Genomic DNA, 20,187 nt, shown 5'->3' with positions numbered 1-20,187 from the left:
AATCTGGCCTAGTGGCCAGCGGTATGCAGCCTGTTGCTCTACTGCCTCTGCACTTAACCTTCATCAGGTTAAGCATAGGCAGCAGTCACTCTGGAGGGGCAGAGACTTGTGGCCTATGGCCCCTAGCTGGGTTGTGAAGGTGGCCCACAGTAGGAAAAGGTTGCTAGCCCCCAATTCTGTGGAAGAGCAGTAGAAGTTGGTGCATCTCAACCTGAAAAACTGCAATAAAAATCAGAAGCTAGCACTGAAGTCAGTAATCTTCCCACAAAAATTTGAAGGAAATGGAAGACTGTTTGAAGAGACATGTTGCCTCATCTGAGTTGGAGAGCCTATTTAGATCTTCAAAAGGGAGATTGCTCTCTCTCTTTCCTCTGTGTGTGTGTGTGTGTGTGTGTGTGTGTGTGTGTGTGTTCATTTGGTACTGCCACAAGGAATTCTCTCTCCGCCATCTTGCTTCCAAGCAGAAAGCAGCATCACGATATAATCTCAAAACTAAAGGTCTTGATTAAATGATCAAAAGGAAGCCTTGAAAACAAAATGCTTAATATTTGTGGCAAAACTTAATATGCCACAAATAAAACCTCTGATTCTGAATGCTTCTGGGGTAAATGACCTTCCCCACTTAAACAAAGGAGACAAATACCCTCTTCTAAGTCTCATTTAAGAACAGGGAACATGGATCTTTTTTATTTTCTATCTTGTCCTATCCAGAGGGCATCCCTGTCCTGTCATGTATAACGATAACTGTATTCACCATACTAAAGGTGCACGAGGCCCAATAAATGGTCTGTTTGGCCTTATACTCTGTTTAATATATATATTTTTACTTCTTACTGCTTAGTAAATACACTGAGAGAGAGATGACTTTCAAACAATATTAAAGTGAGCAACAGAGGAGAAAGTTGAGCAAACTGAAAACTGTTTCCAATGTAAAAAAACAGTTGAGACAGGATAATCCTCATTCATTTATAATTTATCGTTTCATTCTGAACAAAGTCCAAGAGATTAAATTCCCTTAGTTGCCATCTTCCAGTGAATTCATTGCAGTTATGAAGACTTAAGAATTACATGCAATAATTTTTTAACTCATTTTCTCAAGAGTCAAGAACATAGTGGACATTGCAGACATGCAGTCTAATCTTTCCCCCAAAACTTAAAAGATTTATTTTAACCTTGTATTTTTTCATGCATCCTTTGGGAAAAGGGATTACAAAGCTAACAGTTTTACAGTTGAAGACTGAATCCAGAGCTACAGATTAAGAGCCTTGATTCTTTTTTGTCCTGCAATGTCGATAGTGATTTATAGCAATGAAAATTTACAGCAAAATAGGCATTAATTACTACTGATCATATTAAGAAGCATTCAATGTCTATTTGCACTAGTGTTGCATTGGCATACGTGACTGTATAAGTTAGTACATGGCTCTAAATACTATGTTTCTTCATTTTCTTATATCCATGTAAAATAGAAATAACTCTGTTGGTAGAAAGATTCACATCCATGTAACTCTAGCTAAGTACAAACATTAAAGAAGCCCAAGGCAGAAATGCTTTAAGTATCATGCTTTACTTAAAGTGCTTTAGATTAGGTTGGGAGTGAACTGAACAGATGTTTGCCATTTGGTGGGGGTGGGGGTGGAAGCCTGTCTTTACTAGCCAAGACCAGCAGGTAGGGGATGCTCTCACATGCCTCCCAGCATGCCCTATTGGCTCCCTGGTATGCTAAAGGCTCCTGGGCAGAGCTGAACAGGTGAGCCACCCCTAGGTCATTGCTCGGCATAAGTCACCATGCCCTCAACCCCCTGCTGTATCCCCATGGACCTTCCCTCACATCCAGCCCTAGGCTTCCAGGGGAACCTCAGGGTGAATGTGAGCACCCGCCATCATGACTTGCATTTGTCTCCTCATCCCAGCCTGGCTGCACCCTCCCATGGCATCCTGCCACCTGCACCCAAGCAGAGAGACTGAGGAGTATAGTGGGTTCCTGGTTGCCCTACATGACTCACTGGAGGCTGCAGGACATCATGCATGCCAACCTGGACCTGATCCGGCAGTGGCTTGCCATGGCACATGCCCTTATGCCCATGATCCACCAGCTAGCTGTCTTGCATGTGCCCAACCATCACCAAGCATCTTGGACTAGTCAGTGACCTAAGAATCAAAGGAAAGCTGGGAGAAATGAGCTGATCATTTTCACTATCCACTGCAAAGCTAGTAAGTCAGTCAGCAATGCAGAAATCCTCAACTTTAGAAAAGCTGACTTTAATAAACTTAAAAGGCTTGTTGTTGAGGCCCTAAGGGATCATGACTTAACAGGGAGGGGAGTTCAGGATGAGTGGCTGTTCCTTAAGGGAATGATCCTGAAAGCACAAGGGATGTCCGTCCCATCTCGGAGGAAAGGTAGCAAAAGGGCACAGCAACCCCTTTGGCTCAGCAGGAAACTCATGGACCTCCTGCATCTAAAAAGAGACGCTTATAAAGGATGGAATACTGGAATCACCACAGAGAAGGAGTATTCTGCACTGGTCCAGAAATATAGGGAGTGAACCAGGAAAGCCAAGTCTGCAACCGAGCTCCAACTGCCTACATGTATCAAGGACAATAAAAAGTCCTTTTTCAGATATATGGGGAGTTGGAAGAAAAGCAAGGGTAACATTGGACCCCTGTTAAACCAAATGGGACAACTGACAACCGACATCCAGGAAAAAGCCAACCTGCTTAATGGGTATTTTGCGTCAATTTTTTACCAGCCCAAAGGGACCGCTCTGCCTAACACAATGTGGAATGGCCAGGGTGAGGGTGAATTTATACCCAACATTGGTGTAGACCTTGTAAAGGTCCTTGTCCCTACCTTGGGAAAATTCAAGAGGAGGTTGGATGATCACCTGTCTGGGGTCTTGTGAACCCAGCATTCATTTGTGCCCGTGGCAGGGGATCAGGCTAGATGATCTGTTCAGGTCCCTCCTGACCCTAGGTACTATGAAACTATAAAGGAATACCTTGAGAGGCTGAACATATTCAAGTCAGCTGGTCCTGACAGTTTTCACCCCAGGGTACTTAAGGAGCTGGCAAGCATCATAGCCCAGTCACTGGCAAGGATCTTTGAGAATTTGTGGCACTCAGGTGAAGTACCCAAAGATTGGAAGAAGGTCGGTGTCATACCTATCTTCAAGAAAGGGAGGAAAGTAGATCCAAGGAACTACAGGCCAATCAGCTTGACCTTAAACTCTGGGAAGATTTTTGGAAAAAATGATCAAAGAGACCATTCTTGACAAGCTGGCTGATGACAACATCCTGAGGGACAGACAGCATGGGTTTGTTGCGGGTAGGTCTTGCCTGACCAATCTCATCCCTTTTTATATCCAGGTGACATATCACTTGGACAAGGGGAAGAGATTGATGTCATATATCTGGACTTTAAAAAATCCTTTGATCTGGTGTCCCATGATCTCCTCATGGAAAAATTGGCCAACTGCAGCCTCGGCTACATGACAGTCCTATGGCTGGGGAGTTGGCTCCGAGTTGGACCCAGAGAGTGGTAATCAACAGAAGTGAATCATCATGGTGTTCTGTGACCAGTGGTGTCCCCCAAGGCTCCATCATTGGACCTGTACTCTTTAACATCTCTATTAACAATGTGGACATTGGTGTCAGAAGTGGACTGGCCAAGTTCATCAATGACACCAAACTTTGGGGCAAAGTGTCCACACCTGAGGATAGGCTGGTGATCCAGGCCAACCTTGATAGGCTTAGAAAGTGGGCAGATAAACACCTGATGACATTCAATATGGAAAAATGCAAGGTACTCCACCTCCGGAAAAAAAACTCTGCATCATGCTTATAGGCTCAGCAGTTCTGTTTGCTAGTGTGTAACAGGGGGCCTCCTCGGGGCCGACTTCCCAGTGCCCCGCCCACCTGTTTCTGGGCTAACCATCCACCTTCTCACCCACCATGCCTTGTTGTTATTTATTTAATAGATGTTAATCAAGCAGGAGACTGCCCATGTCTTGCCCTGATGCCAGGGGCGCTATCTGAGGCTCCATTCCCCCCCTACACCGCAGCCCAAGCCTTGCAGATGGCATCTAAATGTTATCATCATCACCAGCCCCCACACTGGGCCCCAGAATTCTCCTAATTGAACACCGCCTGGATTCCTCTCCTCAGGCAGTCTCATCCGCCTTCATACTAGGCAGCATAGCTCCCTGAACCGCTTCCCCTTCGGGTGTGGTCCTCCCGGGACCTTTGGCTCACTAGCCCTGGCCCACCTCCAGGCCAGTCAGAACCCCAGGCATGCAGCTCTTGAGCATTTCTCACAGTGGGCCCCTGGCCCTTTGACCCTTCTAGTCCTGGCCCCAGCATTGACCAGTCAGGGGAAGTTCAGACAGACCTGAGTCTATGGCCTTTTGTCTCTCTCCAGGGGTCCACCCTCCAGACCCTCCAACAAGGGGTAACCCACCCAGTTGTAGGGGATACGAGTTAAGGCACCTTTCACCAGGGTGGTAATTGACCCACCTTTCACCAGGGTGGTAACTGGCCTGGCATTTCCTGGGGGCTCCCATGCCACTGGCAGCCCCACCAGGCCACCCACTCCCAGCAGGGTGCAGCTGTAGGTCATGCCCAGGACCAGGAACCTCCTGACCACCCCCTATAGCTCCTCCCTTATCTCCAGATGATACCAGCAGCCCTCCAGCCAGGCAATGTTGTTGCCTGGCCTCCAGCAGCAGAACTGTCCTGTTTATGTGGGCAGCCCTAGGTTCAAAATGGCTGCCCTCATCAGGCACCTGGCAGCTGCCAGCTCCAGGCCCTTAAAGTGGCAGGCACAAACAGTGCCCTGCCACATAGCACCACAGTTTAAAGGGCCTTGGGGATCATGATTGACCACAAGATGAACAGGCTCAGGGGTGACCTGGTAGCAGCCTATAAATATATAAGGGTTGTACATCAGGATCTGGGGGAACGCCTGTTCACCAGAGCGCCCCAAGGGACAACAAGATCAAATGGCCACAAACTCCTCCAAGACTGCTTTAGGAAACACTTCTTTATTGTCCAAGCCCCCAAGGCCTGGAATAGGTTCCCTCCAGAGGTGGTGCAAGCACCTACTCTGAACTCTTTTAAGAAACATTTGGAACCCTATCTTTTTGGGATCCTTTGACCCTCGATGACTTTCTGCCCCTGGGGCAGGGGGCTGGACTCGATCTTCCAAGGTCCCTTCCAGCCCTAATGTCTATGAAATCTATTAAATCTATGGACTGGGCCACCAACTTTCAGATGGCCAAGAACAAGGCTATCCAGGACACCATGGACAATTGGGTGCTCTAGCACCATGTCCAGACTGTCAAGTGCAGGTTTTGGGCCCGTGCCACCAGCACAGATGGGTGGGAGCAGGTTGTGGTGGCTACTTGAGACGGTGAACAGTGGCTCTAGACCTTCCACACACACTAGGCTGCCTTCATAGATGTCATCACCCAGGTGGCCCCCCACATCGCATACCAGGACGTTAGCATGTGACAGTTTGGAGATGTGCTGCCCATCATCATCATGAAGCTGGCCACCCCCAGCAGTTACTACATCACTAATCAATTTGGCATGGCCAAGCGCACATCTGGAAAGGCCATCCTGGAGGTATGCTTGGTTGTCCAGGATGGCCTGACCAACCACTTCATCTTCCTCATCAACCCATAGGAAGTAGTTGCTGGCTTCCATCCCATGGGCTTCCCCCATGGGATGAATGCCACCCACTTCCCCATCCTCTGCCTGGCCCAGCCACCCAGGTGTTCATCAACCACAAGGGCTTCTTCTCTAGTCCTACAGGACATCAATTGCCAGGGCCACATCTTCACCAGTTGGGTGGGCAGGGACCACCATGCCCATTTCTTCTGCAGCTTCCTGCTCCCTTGGCTAATGAAGAGTGGGCGCTACGCTCCTGGGGTCCCCAATTTCATCATCAGCAATGTCACCACCTCCAGCTCCTTGTCAGGGACCCAGCCTTGTCAGGGACCCTCCTGCCCTAGCTAATTAAGCCCTATTGGGGGCAGCTGTCAGAAGGAACACTTCACCTACTGCCTGAGCAGGTGCTGAATGACAGTGGAATGTGCCTTCAGTCACCTCAACGTGTACTGGCAAACTCTTAGCATGTGCCTTGAGGTGGACGAGGAGAATGTAACATGACTCATTGTAGCTATATGTGAACTCCACATTTATGAGACTGTGGAGGTCTTCCCTGAAGCCTGGCCCAAGGAGGCACAGTACCTGGACCTAGCCTGGCAGTGTGAGTACACGTGGTACAGTGGTGGGGAACAGGGCAAGTCCCTTGCTGATATTGGGGGCCCCAGCCCTGTACAGTGGCAGGCTGCCTGGATTCATGAAGGTATATCTGACTACCTTCTAACCGTTGTGGACCATGAGCCCTCTACTCACTGAATGAGTAGAGCCAGAGGGCTTTGAGTGCCCCCATCCATGCACTAGACCATGAATCTCCTGCCTTAGACTCCTCTTGACCTGTGCCCCAGGCAGCACTGCCCACAACTCAGGCTGCCTGGGCACTATTCCCCTTACCCTCTCCCTCCCCAGCTACCCTCCCCCCCAGGGTTACTGCTCTGATATACCCTATTGAAGCAAAGGTCTAGATGTGATATTTAAGATGCCTGAAAGATGTGTGCACCCAAAAGCTTGCAAATAAAGATTTTTTTGGCAAATATCTAGTTGTTTTAATACAAGATATCACTTCTACCAAGAGTTCTGATTCCTAAAAATGCAGTAGATACTTTATTCACATGAAATCATAATGTATTTCCCTTTGTAATTAACTAGGATACACTAAACTAATTGTGGATAGTAAAATGTATATATTTCATGAATGACCCAAAATAGAAGTAAAAATGTTTTTAAAAAATATTAACTTGTTTAAACAGTCTGTTCTTCGGAATGAGTTTCTTTCACACAAAGAATAGTTAGGCATGGGGCCAGGGTTCTATTGATTTGTTTCTTCACAGATAGTTAATTGCAAACTTCTTGAATGTATGACTATAAAATGTTCAGTGCTGGGTGGATCAATTTTATCAATCCACTTTACAATTTAAAAAACTTGAAATTAGGTCATAATTAAGTCTCTTCTTTTCTCTTTTGATGCCAACAAGCTAAACTTGCTTAATCTTTTTGTATAAAGTAAATCAAGGAGACCCAAGATCATGCCATACAAGTACATCTATGGTGAGCAGTACGATCTACAGCTCTCTATAGTGTTTATTTTACACTAAATTGGTGTATACCTCTAGCAATATTTCTAGGTGCTTGCTTCATTGCAGTTGACAATCCGATGGCTTTTAATCTTCCTCCAGTTCCTTTGAAATCTATTTCCTTTTCAGTTTATTACTATGTCTTACTATTTATCACATATCTTTTGGTTCTTTACTCCAGAATTTACTAATATATTTGAATCTGCAGTGAACTCCATCTGCACTCTAATAGCCAGGAGCTGAAATGATTCCTGTTATTCTGAATCAGATTACATTTTACATTGTCCTTTATTAGTTAATGAGACTTCTAGTTCAGTATCATCAACAAACCATGCTTGTGACATAATCTGTTGTAGCTTTTCTGCCTTCTGCCTTTTCTTAGAGTGATTTGGGATGCAAATTAATTGGAATAAAGGTTTCAGCTGGTTTAAGAACTTCTTCTCTTGTGTGAAACATTCTCCAGAAAAAACAACTGGAATCTCCATAGAGTAAAATTTACCTGCCTCCAACCAAAATTTATTCCTTTTTCTGATTTTTCTTTTGTAGCTCTGGCAATACACATTGTTCTTATCTTCTGTGTTGATCTAAAATTTATTTAAAAAAAAGAAATCATAATAAGCAGAGGGAAGTTTGCAAGAAAGAATGCTTAACTCGCTCACTACTTGTGGGCACATCTACACCGAAGCAAGTACTAAATGACTGTGCAGTAATTGGCATTATTGCACAGTCCCATCGCCACACAGTTATGTTTAGCTGCCACTGCACAGTAGAGGCACCATCATGGTTTGTGTCCAGCAACACTACGTCACTTTTGCAACAAGTTACGGTGCAGTAGCTCATTGCTACAGTGACATAGCATCTCATATATGTGCGGGCCGGGAGCGGTCCGAGGTTCTCGGGGGCGCGCAGCGGGCTGTGGCCATCAGCCCTGGCATGCGGGTCGGGGAATGCAGGCCGGCGGACTAGAATTAGGCACAGACACTTAGCGGTTGATTAAAGATTATTTTACTTACACCGAAGATGGTCGCAGTGCAGGCAGGAAAACTTGCTTGAGTTGCAGTTACAGACAGAAAAGAAGAGAAGCGGACAAGAGTTCCTTCCACGCGAACCTCTAGCCCAATCCGGTTGAAGGCTCTAAACACGCGAGCCCGTCGTGTCAACCGAAGAAAACAACTCGGAGAAAGAGCTCTGGATACACTCACACGAAGTTTGCTAGGCTTCGTGGAACTTGCGCGCAGGGAAGGGGTTCGTTGAGGGATCGTTCGGCGACAGGGAGAGGCCAGAGGTTGATCAGACCCCTATAGCCTTCTTAAGGTACGCGCTGGGTCCGTTAGGTTCCGCAGCGCTTAGAGATCTTCACGAGACATGAAGTTCTCCTCCTCCTGATAGTTGTGGAGTCCTCCAACTTGGGTGGAAACCGCTCAAGCCTCTTATACAGCTAGAAAGCCAATCACTAGCCGCCACGTGGGAATAATTTAGAACTGGCCAATAGTGGGGAACAAATTTGCATGCGGGTGGCAGGAACTCCTTTGCACCGTGCACTTCTCTTTGCAACTGAGAAATGCACCCTGCAAAGAAAGCTACGAGTGGCGGGAAATAATTTAGCAGTGCCGAACCACATACAAACAAAATCACACCCTTGGGTTGTGACAATATAAACAAACCCATGGTAATTTACATACCTTTTAATTTCCAGCTAAGTTTCCAAAATTTGCCGAGACTATAACATACATCACAGCCAGTATGTAGCTTAACCATACTCTTCATAGTTGGCTGTGATTAAACCAGATGTTAGGGTTTGGTTGGTCCAGGTAGATAGAGACAAACATGCTATAACCAAATTAAAAAAAATGGCAACTGGCTTAAGTGCTTATCTTAGCATAATCACAGTATTGTCCCATCCAGTCAGTCAACCCAAAAATCATTAAATCCAGTGTATGTGCAAACAAACTTAAGAGCTAATGGAAAACTCTGTAATTTAATAGTGTAGATGGAGCTCTTACTGAATTTCTGAAATGTATATTTAACTTGTCCAGGCATGAGTTATTTCATTTCTTCTATAATCTATTCAGACAAAAAGGCAGAAAGAAAGAAAACTGGTTTCTACTTTCATTCTCAAACTTCCTGCCCCTTGTGAAGGAGACACTGAAAAGAACTAAAAAGACTTTTCACCACCAAATTCAGATGTTTTCCTACCTTTTCTGCCAAAAACAACATCATGAGCTACCTGCATAAGTATATAGTGTAAAATCTATACAATTCTGGCAGACATCTTGTGAGGAATGTTGATCCTACATGACTCCAGAGTAAACAATCTCAGATTGTTTTTCTATATATGAATGAAATCAGTATGATGCTTCCTGATGATAAAAATAAAACAATCGTGAAGGTGAAATTTCTTTGTACCTGTAAGAAGAGTGCATGAGAAGAGGTATTATAGATTTTAATCTGCATTGATGCCCTTCTGATTCTGACTTTTTGGGAGGCTGGAGAGGCCACAAATGAAATATAGATAGCCTTGGGGCCATTTCTTTGGTAATACTAATTATTCACACACCACACTTGACCCTATTGTTTGACCCCAATATTAAGAAGATGTTTCTATCCACTCTTTAAGTGTGTGCTTAAGTATACTTGGTATATCTACACAGCTACTTTGTTCTGTCTCCAAGCTTGCCCACATCCCCTAACCATTTGCATTGCAAACTCCCAAATTTGCCACATCCCCTTCTATGACACTCCATACCACAGCCAGAGGCACTCCTAAGCATCAGGGTCCAAAGTTAACATTCTCCCTATGCCACTCCCATCCTCTGCAGTACTTTCACAACTCACCCAAGCACTTCAGACTGTTAAAACAGGAAGTTCATTAGCCTCCCTCATCTCATCCTATCTCTATTGACTGTAATTAGGGCTAAGCACAAAAAGAGAGATAAGTGCTGGGTGTAATTTCTCAAATGTCTCCATTGCAGTTTTCTGTTCTTCTAGGACTTAATCTGACTTGTTCCTCTTCTGTATTTCTCAAATGCTGCTGGGAAGGTTACGTAGATGGGGATGGGCAGCTATTGTGGCTGATGGTGCTTGAGGATGAGCCTTCACCTCATCCGAAAATAAAAGTATACGTATAGCCACTAACGCCAAAAAGACTCATGCACTTACTTAAGGGTTTTCAGAAATAACAAAGCCTTCCAGACATGGTCCATTTTGTGTTTATTAATGTAACTTTTGATTCAAGAGCAGTTCAGGCAAACTCATTTCAGGCTACAGGATGTTTGAGAACTATCTAACTCCACTATGTCTTCAGTTATTTGTTTTTCTTTGTTAGCAACCAGCTACCTAAATACCCATAGTATTGTTAATATTTCATGACCAGATGCCTGAACAGAGGGCTTGGTTGAAGAAAGTTAAACAAGCTCAAATTCCAAAGACTTCAGTGGAACTTAACACCATACTTCAAATTAAGAGTATATTTCTGTTTTTGTGAATACAGATGGACTTATGCTTGAACTTAAAGTTAAATGATTTCCTAAACCATGGCTGTAGCTATGGTGAGGAAACACAACCCTTCCAATACAAACACTTTCAGAAAATTACTTGCAGCACTTTTACATTTTCTGAGCAGTCTGTGAAGCAAATACAATAATTTATGGGACTGATAGTGGAAAATAGACATAAGGGACACATCTACATGAATGTTTACCACAGAGCTGCCTAATTAGCTCAGCAGTAAATGTCTTGGTATCTGCACATGCAGGGCTATTAGGCTGAACTAAACTAATAAACTCCACAACAGGGTAGTACTTGTAAATACAATCACTACCCTGCTATGAAGTTTTCTACTCCAGAGCAATGCATGCATGTGTAAAGGCTGATGAAGCTGGCTGGGGTACAAAGGTGCTTCAGTATGGGGGGATGCCTGCTGGCTAGCCCCACACTGAAGCACTCTCATGCCCCATCCAGCCCCTCCACAGCACATTGAGCTGGGCAGAAGCAGCACCAGGCTGGCAGGCTGACCCCCAGAGAACCCTACCAGCCAGGTTTGCTCTGCCCCAGCTCAGTGTGCTGCAGTCTTGGGCACGTGTTTCAACAGCATACCAGAGAGCAATAAAGTCTGGTTCAGTAAGCACCAGAATGTATTGCTTCATGTTAATTGCACATGTAGACACACTAAAAATGTTGCATATATTGTTGAATCATAATCATAGTTTTAACTTAATGTTCACAAATACTATTTTTACAATATCTCCTCAGCTCTAATTCATGTTTAATTGTATTATAACATACAAATTAAATACGTATAACACATAAATCATTATAAATTAATAGGTAAAATCCTTTTAAAAATTAAAGGTAAAATTACAAGATTACAATGGTACTTTTGGAAAATTTCATGAAAGAGTTGCTACATTATAAGTTGCTCAGTGAATTATTATAATATAGAAACTGCAACTTGCTGCTTTTTCTTTGACTGTATTTCCAGTAACCATTTACACTAATATTAATTTTACACATTTTCCAAATAACTATCTTAACAGGTCACCACAACATGACCAACACTGCCTTTTAGCCCATCTAGAGAACTTTTCCTCTTGTTTTCTTCTTCTGGAAATTTAGCCAAGTTAAATCTTTCCTGATTTTATCAGACTAAGGAGTAAATGTAACTGTGCCCTATTCAGTGCCCATCCCTGATTCTTACATGTCACAATGCTAACACAGTCTAGAGAGTTAAAAAATTAGAGAATTCACATTGTCTCAGTGTCTTAGGAACCGTAATAAAAATCCTTGGTTTATACTTAGTTATGTTTTTATTTTCCAGGGTGGATCCAAGTGGGGGTGCAGTGGTGAACCCTTCCTGGTTACTTAAGGGGTGGATATAAAGCCCCTTCTTGGAGGGAGAGGGGCTTTCCATTCACGAATGGCCTGAAACTTCCTAGGGTCTATTTTCAGACCTTCAGAAGATAGAACAAATCCAAGGAATTTAGAACTTCTCTGCATTGCTGGAGGTGGAGGTCAATCTGGATGCCCAGGTCAATTAATGCTTCATATTCTGAGGGGGTTTCCACCTGAGTCAGTTCATCCTTAATCTCAGAGTCAGAAGCAGCACAATCTGAGGGCTCATTGACCCAGGTACAAGATTGCACCTTGTTGCCCAGATGCTTCCGCTTCCCAGCTTAGGACACTTATATGGGTAGGAGTAAGAGGCCAGCTGACCTTGGCTGGTGACTCTAGTTGCAGGGAGTGGGCATGTGCTTAGGCCCAGACAGAGTGTTCTGGCGACTTGTGTCTGGGCTGGTGCTCTGCTTGGGTGGTAGCAGATGGGGTAACCTACTGTGCTGGGCAGGCTAATGCCCTGGGTTCTAAGCCAAACTCTTAAAGTTATAGGTAATGAGGCGTATAACTAGATCCATCCATGTTTGAAATCCTATATCTGTTAATGTTTTCTTAAAAAAATGAAACTGAACTAAAATACTCCCTATGCAAGGTTTAGGCAGCCAAACACATGTTAAAAATACAATTTTAAATTTCAGCAGCATTAAAAGGATCAATTAAATAGAAACGTATCCTGCCATCTACACATACTCCTTTCTGCCCCATCAACGTCAAGGTAGCAGACCTCAGATTTCTCCAAAAGCTTTTGCAGTATGCTGAAAAGGTCACAACATTCAGGTCATTTTGGAAGAGAATGAAGGAAATTCCGGATTCTTTGGGAACTTTACAATGAATGCCTAGCTAGCTGTCTGCACTCTTTTATAGCACGGCACCTGAATGTCTCTTAGGTAGATTTCAAATACACTTAGGTGCTGAATGTGTTTAAATGCATTTGAAGCCATTACTTGATTTGAAAACAGAACAGAATATGTGTCTTGAGGCATGTACATACCTTTAAGTCACTTTTGAAATTTAGATTTTGGCTTTGAAATCACTTAGGTGCCTTAGAAATTGTTGCCACTACTAATTATTAGGAAAATGGCCCATGATTATAGTATTTTAGGTTCTAATGTAGGTTGTAACTAAAAGTCACTCATGCCTTGGTCAATATAATTTTTAAAATCATATTTAAGACAAGAGAGTATGAGAGAGTACTTCTCTGAAAATCTTCTGAGCTCAGCTTTCCTATGAACATAATCACATTAAAAAAATTAACAGTCATTTTGAGTCCTAAAATGAAAATATATGCTCAACCACATTATGGCTGATGGTGTTGCACACGATATATATTGGCACAGAGTCATCAATATATATCATATATACTACTGGGGAATCTTTTGTCTTTTTTATTTCACCATGCTGACATGTTTACACATTTAGAATTTCATTTTCCTTAAAAATCTGGCTGCTGAAAGAATGATGCCAATATCTCATTTCAAGTAGGCACTTTAACACCTTATCATTTATACACAGATATGAGCTCAGATAATGGATGTGTGCTGGCCATCTTTGATGCTTTTCAGTATGAAACATCTGTGAAATGTGAAAGATGGATGGGAGCATTCTATATGACTCAGATGATTTCTTGGAGAAGACCCTTTCAAGATATATCTGTGCAATTTTTAATCTGATTCAATATCTCTTATGATCATTACCACATATCTGTATGTTGTATCTTCAAAATGTATATGAAGGTCTTAATGAGATATGTGTTGAATGTAGACCTAAGTGTTGGCAGACAAGGTTCCTTGGGTGAAATTGATATCTTTTATTAGACCAACTCAAATGGTTGGAGAATAGTTATTAAGCAAGCTTTTGGGTTCAAAAACCCTTCGTCAGGCTAAGGAAGCTTGAGCAGTTGCTGTGTCTAAGTGTCGGTTTCTTCAGTGAACTGAAATCACTCTATTCTATGCCATCATCATTACTGTGCTGGAGCTTACATGAGACTGGCATGTCTACACGAGATGCTTTAATGCTCAGAATTGCTAATTGCCACACAGTAAGCCTCTATGCCTACACATGCAGGCACTTAGTGCACAGTAATTGACTCTAATCATAAGTAAATTTGCTACTGGCAAATGCAAGTAGCAAATTTACTCAAGATGACTTACTGTGCACTAGCACATGTGAAATGTGCTATGAATCTATGAAATGCCTGACCAGGAGCAAATATGCTCCCAGTCAACTGGGCAGCAGGGGGCAGGAGATTGCTCCCTGCCCCTGGGAACTGCCTCCTGCTGGGGTGGTCTCTAACACTAGAGCCCAGGCAGGGACAGTGTCCCTGTCCCTGCAGCAGGGACCTCCCAGGTCCTGCTCTGCAATTGCAGGGCCAGAACTGGGAGACCCTTATCTCTCAGCCAGAGTCCCATGGTCAGGGGGCCCAGGCTGGGAGATCCTTATAGCCCAGCCTGAGCCCTATGATTGGGGGGGTGGGGCTGGGAGATCCTTCTCTCCCAGCACCAGCTCTGTGGTTGCGGGGCTAACACTGGGAAATTCTTCTGTCCCCATGCCAGCTCTGTGAGTGTAGAGCTGGTGCTGGGAGAGAAGGATCTCCCAGCCTAGGCCCACAATTGTGGAGTGGGGCCTGGGAGCTCCCTACTGCTGGGACAGGGAGACATTGTCCCTGCCGGTGCTATGGTGGCTGAGCCTGCCCCAGCAGCAGGCAGCTCCCGGGGCAGGGAACAATGTTCTAGCCCCCACCGGGACAGGTATGTCTTGGCCCCTGGGCTAGCACCCAGGGGGAGCCTAGAGCTCCCCCTGGATACTGCAGGGGCCTGCTGCAGGGCCACAGGGAGTGGGAGCTGTGTGCTGCTAGGAGCAGCAAATATGCTCCTGCATTCCTGCACATGTAGACACGTGCCTGGGAGAGTTTACTCTTGAGTAGTTTTCTTGAGAGTAAACTGTTCCCAGATTATTTGCATGTGTAGATGTGCCCACTATGTCTCAAATATGGGCCAATCGGCTAAATTAAAAACCAGACAAGAAAGAAGTAGCATCAATAACTTACGGGGGAATCACCTACAAGATTGTAAGTAAATCCCTGACTGAGCAAGTCCACCTTTTGTAATGAAGCCTTACAGTTTACAAGTCTCAAAAAACCCCCATCAGCTGTTCCTGAAAGCTCAGGTAGCACGTGTAACTGTGGTCTTTATCATGTGCACATGGTAACCCCCCCCCCCAATTATTTGTCTCCAATATGACCCTTGATAGAATTAATAAGTCTCTGTAGCTGTAAGACAAGTGTAATGGACTGTAACATCATGGCAGGAACTACTATTCCCAGCAGGCTACTGGAAAAGAGGAAGGAAGCAGAAAGGAGCCAGGATTGTGCACAAACAAATGGCTCATTAGAGACAGAGAGAGAGAGTGAGAGAAAGGAGCAGCATCCAGTGAGATGCATGCTGAGACCCAGGAGCTGCAGCTGCAGCAGGGTTGACTCTACAAGCCACAGCAACAGAACTCAAACAGGGTGCCCAGGTACACAATAATTGAGTGTTTTGTGACTGAAAATCCCCCCTGCCGTTAAGGGAGGGCTTAAGGTTTCTTCATTATTTTGCAGTGCATTGTTTATGTTCTCTATTTGTTATCTTTCTATTTGTCCCTGAAGGGTTTTATCAATGAGTCATTGTTATTTTCTGTTATGTATATTTTAAGCATTTGTATCTTAATATTCTCTCACCCCCAATTTCCCCAGTCTCCTTAGCCCATTGGTCTGTGACCCTATCCTCCCAGAATCCCCCGTATAAATTTAAGAACCCTTCTTTCGGCTCCTGTGCAATTTCTGGGGTCAGTACCCAAGATTAATGTGGGTTGTGGGTTGTGTGGGCAGGTCTTTAGAGACACTAGGGCCATATCCAGACATTCAGGCATGTGCCATTTGTGGTGACACAAATTTTTTTGCAGTGCCAGAAACTGCATGTTTGGAAAGTTAAAATGTGCCCTGTGCTGCAAAATTTGCAGTGCTGGGGCAAAATTTGCTACTGGGAAATCCTGGTAGCCAAAAAAACTGCTGAAAAAAAAGTGGCGCAGCGTACACAACAGGAGACTGCATCGTTAGACACGGAAGCTCGGTCCTCCTGGGAGACATGTATCTCTGCTCCTCTATTTCCAACTCAGCTCCTCCAGCATCCTGGAAGGCCGGAGGAGCAGGGAAATGGCAGTTTGCCTGAAGTGGGACATTTTGCCCTGTACCAAAGACCACATGCAGGGGTGTATGCAGCAGCAAAAAAGTAGTGGCATAAATTTGTACCACTACTTTTTTTTCCTACTGCAAGCACATGCTCCTGCATGTGGGGGGGGGCACTATAGGAGTTGTATGCTAACTTGACAAATGTTGTTTTTTATGCACTTATTCTATTCAGTCAGTAAATTTTTGTGGTATTTGACAAAATGTAATACCTGATTCATTCTGCCCCAAAATAAGCAATAATGAAAACACTATTTTATACATAAATGATATGTTTTGTAAGCAAAACTCCAGCTAATTATTTGTTGCTGTTACTGACAGTCAGTAAGTCCCTGATATTACAGTTCCACAAATACCTAACTTTTAGCTTGTAAGTAGTTCCAATAGAGGGCTGCTATTTTAATATTACTAATTCCAGTGGAGCCATTCACAGGTTTGTAGTGACTAGAGGTAAACTATTAAAAATGGAGCTATCATATACTAATTGATAAAAAAAAAAAAATCTCTACATGAAATTCCTATTTTTCCCTTTTAGGAGGTAAGCTTTTGCATTCACATGCACCCCTTTCTTTTTTTTTCCTTTCCTATTCTCACTTTCCTCCTTATTTTTTCCATAATTAAATAAATAAAAGCAAAAATGGATAAACCTTCTCATGAATCCCAAAGGATTCAAGGATAGAAAAGAATGGTTAACACACTGCTGTTTTATTTAAGAATCTTAGTTGAAACTGAAATTGAAAAGTAATGTTTCTGCTAACGTTGAAACTGAAATTCAAATGAAAAACTTTTTTTCAAACATTTTTTTCAGCAAGTAATACATAAATACATTTCTCATTTGTTGGTAGATAGATGAAGATGAACTGGAAGGTGCACCATGATATGTTCTGCTTTTTAATATAGTAGCAGGAAACCTGGCAAGACGAGGCTATGGTAGATGCTCAGCAGCAATGCAGAGATAGAGAATGAAGCCTTTAAAGATAAACGTTAACAAAGCGGCTTGTTTAATATTAGAAGAAAGGCAGGAGGTAAGGCAGGGTGGCACCTCAGAGAGTGATTCAGAGAAGTATGAGCTCTAGGAGACGGCCGTCTACTTTGTCAGATTTTAGGAACGCATCTAGCTACCTTTCTGTGGGGGCGTCCACACAAGATGTTTCCTACACAGCTGAGCAGTAAACATCTCAGCATCTACATGTGCTCCCCTATTAGGGTGCACAGAACTAATAAACTCCACAGCAGGGTAGTACTTGTAAGTACAAGTACTACCCTGCTGCAGAGTTTTTTTGTGCTCACTAGCGCACGTGTAGATGTTGAGCTGGCTGGCTGGAGCACAAGGGCGCTTCAGTGCAGGGACTGCCTGCCAGCTAGCCCCACACTGAAGCACCCTCATGCTCCAGCCATCCCCTCTGCAGCACATTGAGCCCAGCCAGAGCAGCCCTGGTCTGGCAGGCTGAGCCCCTGACTCCCCTGCCAGCTGGAGCTGCTGCAACCCAGCTCAATGTGCTGTGGTCCAGGCACAGAGGTAAACCATATACCTGGGAGCTTCCTGGGAGCAATAAACTGAATAGAAATAAGCTCTCCAGTTTATTGCTCCTCATTAATGGCATGTGTAGATGCACCCTGTTCGAAGAAATAAACTATTCTTATATGACTAATCACTGCCAGGTTATAGAGATCTACAACTAAGAAAGGGAATAATCATTGTGTACACATAGTACATAAAGTTGCAAGGAAGATTTTTTTTTCTTTCCCAGAAGCCAGTTTTCACTACATGAATCCTTTTTTGTACTAAGTAGGAAGGAACCATTACCATGTTTATGGGCAATGTTAGGGATTTAAGGTCCTGGCTCAGTGGTCATTTAGACAATTTAACTAGTGGCAATCATAGATTCTAGATTTACAGATTTAATTTTTCCATGTGAACAAGGTAATATCAACGCATCCCAAATGTGTCCACTTGCAGAGAGAGAAAAGAGTGGGGAGAAAGAAAAGAAACATCTGCCACAATAAGAAACAGCTTGTGGATTGATGCCATCAGGGAAGCCAAGCCTGCAGTTAATCAGCTCTGCCCTCACCAACAGATGTCACTGCAGTCAAAAGGAATTAATTTGTGAGGTTACTGGGCTCAAGGAGCTACAAAATCCTCTGAAAGCCCAAATGTGAAAGAATTTTGCTTTTATAGCATATGCTCACATCTCAGTTCTTTTGCCACAAGCTGGGAATTAGCAGCAGGCAGATTTGTAAAAATAACAAAAAAGAAAAAAACCCTCTAACTTAAAGCAATGTGAAATAACTGAAATACATCAAAGCACACGGCAATACTCTGCTTTTAATTTTATGAATGATTTAACTGTGAAAAAAAAAGCTGTTCATTCATTATGTCTGTTTCCCCAAGGCACAATGTAGAAAAGTAGACATTTCTAGTTGCTTAATCCTATGGGAAAGAGGAATGAGGGAAGTATATGCCTAGTAGTTAATGTGTTGAGTTTTAAGGTTGCAAACATATGTATAGAAGGGCACAGAACAAAACATTAAGGGTCCATTCTTAGGAGTGTGCATGTAAATTTCCCTGGGTCCTCAAGCATGCCCCTGCACGTGTGCTGTGGTGCATAGTCAATTGCCCCAGGTAGGGTAGGGGAGGCCCCAGCAGCTTTACCTGGGATCCTGGGGACCTTCTGGGGCTGCAGAGGTGGTGATCTGGGCACGCAGAGCCTGGCTAGCAGCTGGAGCTTGGCTTTGGCTGGCCATGTTTTGGTTCTGGGTGGCTCACACAGCTGCCATGTGCTCTAAGTCACTTTTTGGGGGTCCATTTTTTTAGATAGTGGGATTTCCTGGTACCTAATTTTTCCCCCATGCTGCAAATATGCAGTGAGGTGAACAAATTAACATGCACCGTGTACATTTTCCGGTGCCTCAAAAGGCTTTTGGGCATCAAAAACTGCATGTTCGAATGTGGCCTAAGTTTGTAAATTCAAATTCCTAAATGTTAGAACTGTTAAAATGAAGATTGATCATCCAACATCAATTTCACTCCACTGTGTATGTGTCCTGTAGTAGTAATCTTTAACAACATAATTACATAGTATAGTTTTTTCTACGGGCACCCCATATCATGCAGGAGGGTTTTGTGGGTGTAGTTATATTTAAAACAAAACTGAAGACACAAGGATTCCATTGCAAAGGACCATGTTCCAGATGAACCACGGCACAGTTTTCGGCCATTTGTGTAGATTTTTCTCCTTTATGTGGTATACTCTCACTAAAAAGGGAGGGAAACACATTTCATTGAACAGTTTCTTAGTTTTAACCGAAAGCAGAGAAATGTTGAGATTGGGATTTTTGATTCCAGGTATTCAAAGTTCTTGCTAGTGGTTAGACACCCATTAGCTCCTGGCCCCCATGATTCATCATTCCAGTCTACTGTTGTCTTGTTCCCTTCATCCTAGTTCTCATCTCTAAGTCACAGTCTTAGTTCCTTCTCACCATCTTGTTTTATTCCCGAGCTGCTTTTCCAAGCCACCCACCTTTGCCATCTTCCTCATGCCTATATGTTTTCTATGGGTTTTTTCTTCCTTCCACTCAAGAAGTAGCAGGGAGAGAACATGGAAGAGTTCTGCTGTTCTTCATTAGTTTGACCTGGTGACCAAGAGGAGTCATTCCAGGGAAAGTCCTGCTCAACCTCTGATGCTCTGTACTGCAGCATTCTCAGTGCAGATGACATCTCTGGAGAATGTATCTGCCAAACTCTAACAAGCCATGACTGAGTGTGCAGAAAGAAAGTTTTTGAGATGTTTATACCTTGGGTAAATAGCAATAGATTTTCATATAGAGGGGAAAAAG

The 20,187-nt window shown here is 43.7% G+C and overlaps 1 long non-coding RNA gene across 2 annotated transcripts in view; it reads left to right on the top strand.

The window, feature by feature from the left end:
* Window positions 1-15,503: 15,503 nt before the first annotated feature.
* Window positions 15,504-20,187, top strand: part of LOC109282495 (uncharacterized) — a 48,163-nt gene continuing 43,479 nt past the window's right edge. For both annotated transcript variants that reach the window (XR_009461052.1, XR_002089499.2), the window contains exon 1: window positions 15,504-15,641. This is a non-coding gene — a long non-coding RNA (uncharacterized LOC109282495). The remainder of the gene's footprint in view (window positions 15,642-20,187) is intronic.

Source organism: Alligator mississippiensis, chromosome 3 (genome assembly GCF_030867095.1).
Source record: "Alligator mississippiensis isolate rAllMis1 chromosome 3, rAllMis1, whole genome shotgun sequence".
Lineage (NCBI taxonomy): Eukaryota > Metazoa > Chordata > Crocodylia > Alligatoridae > Alligator > Alligator mississippiensis.
This window is presented reverse-complemented; position numbering and strand designations above follow the sequence as displayed.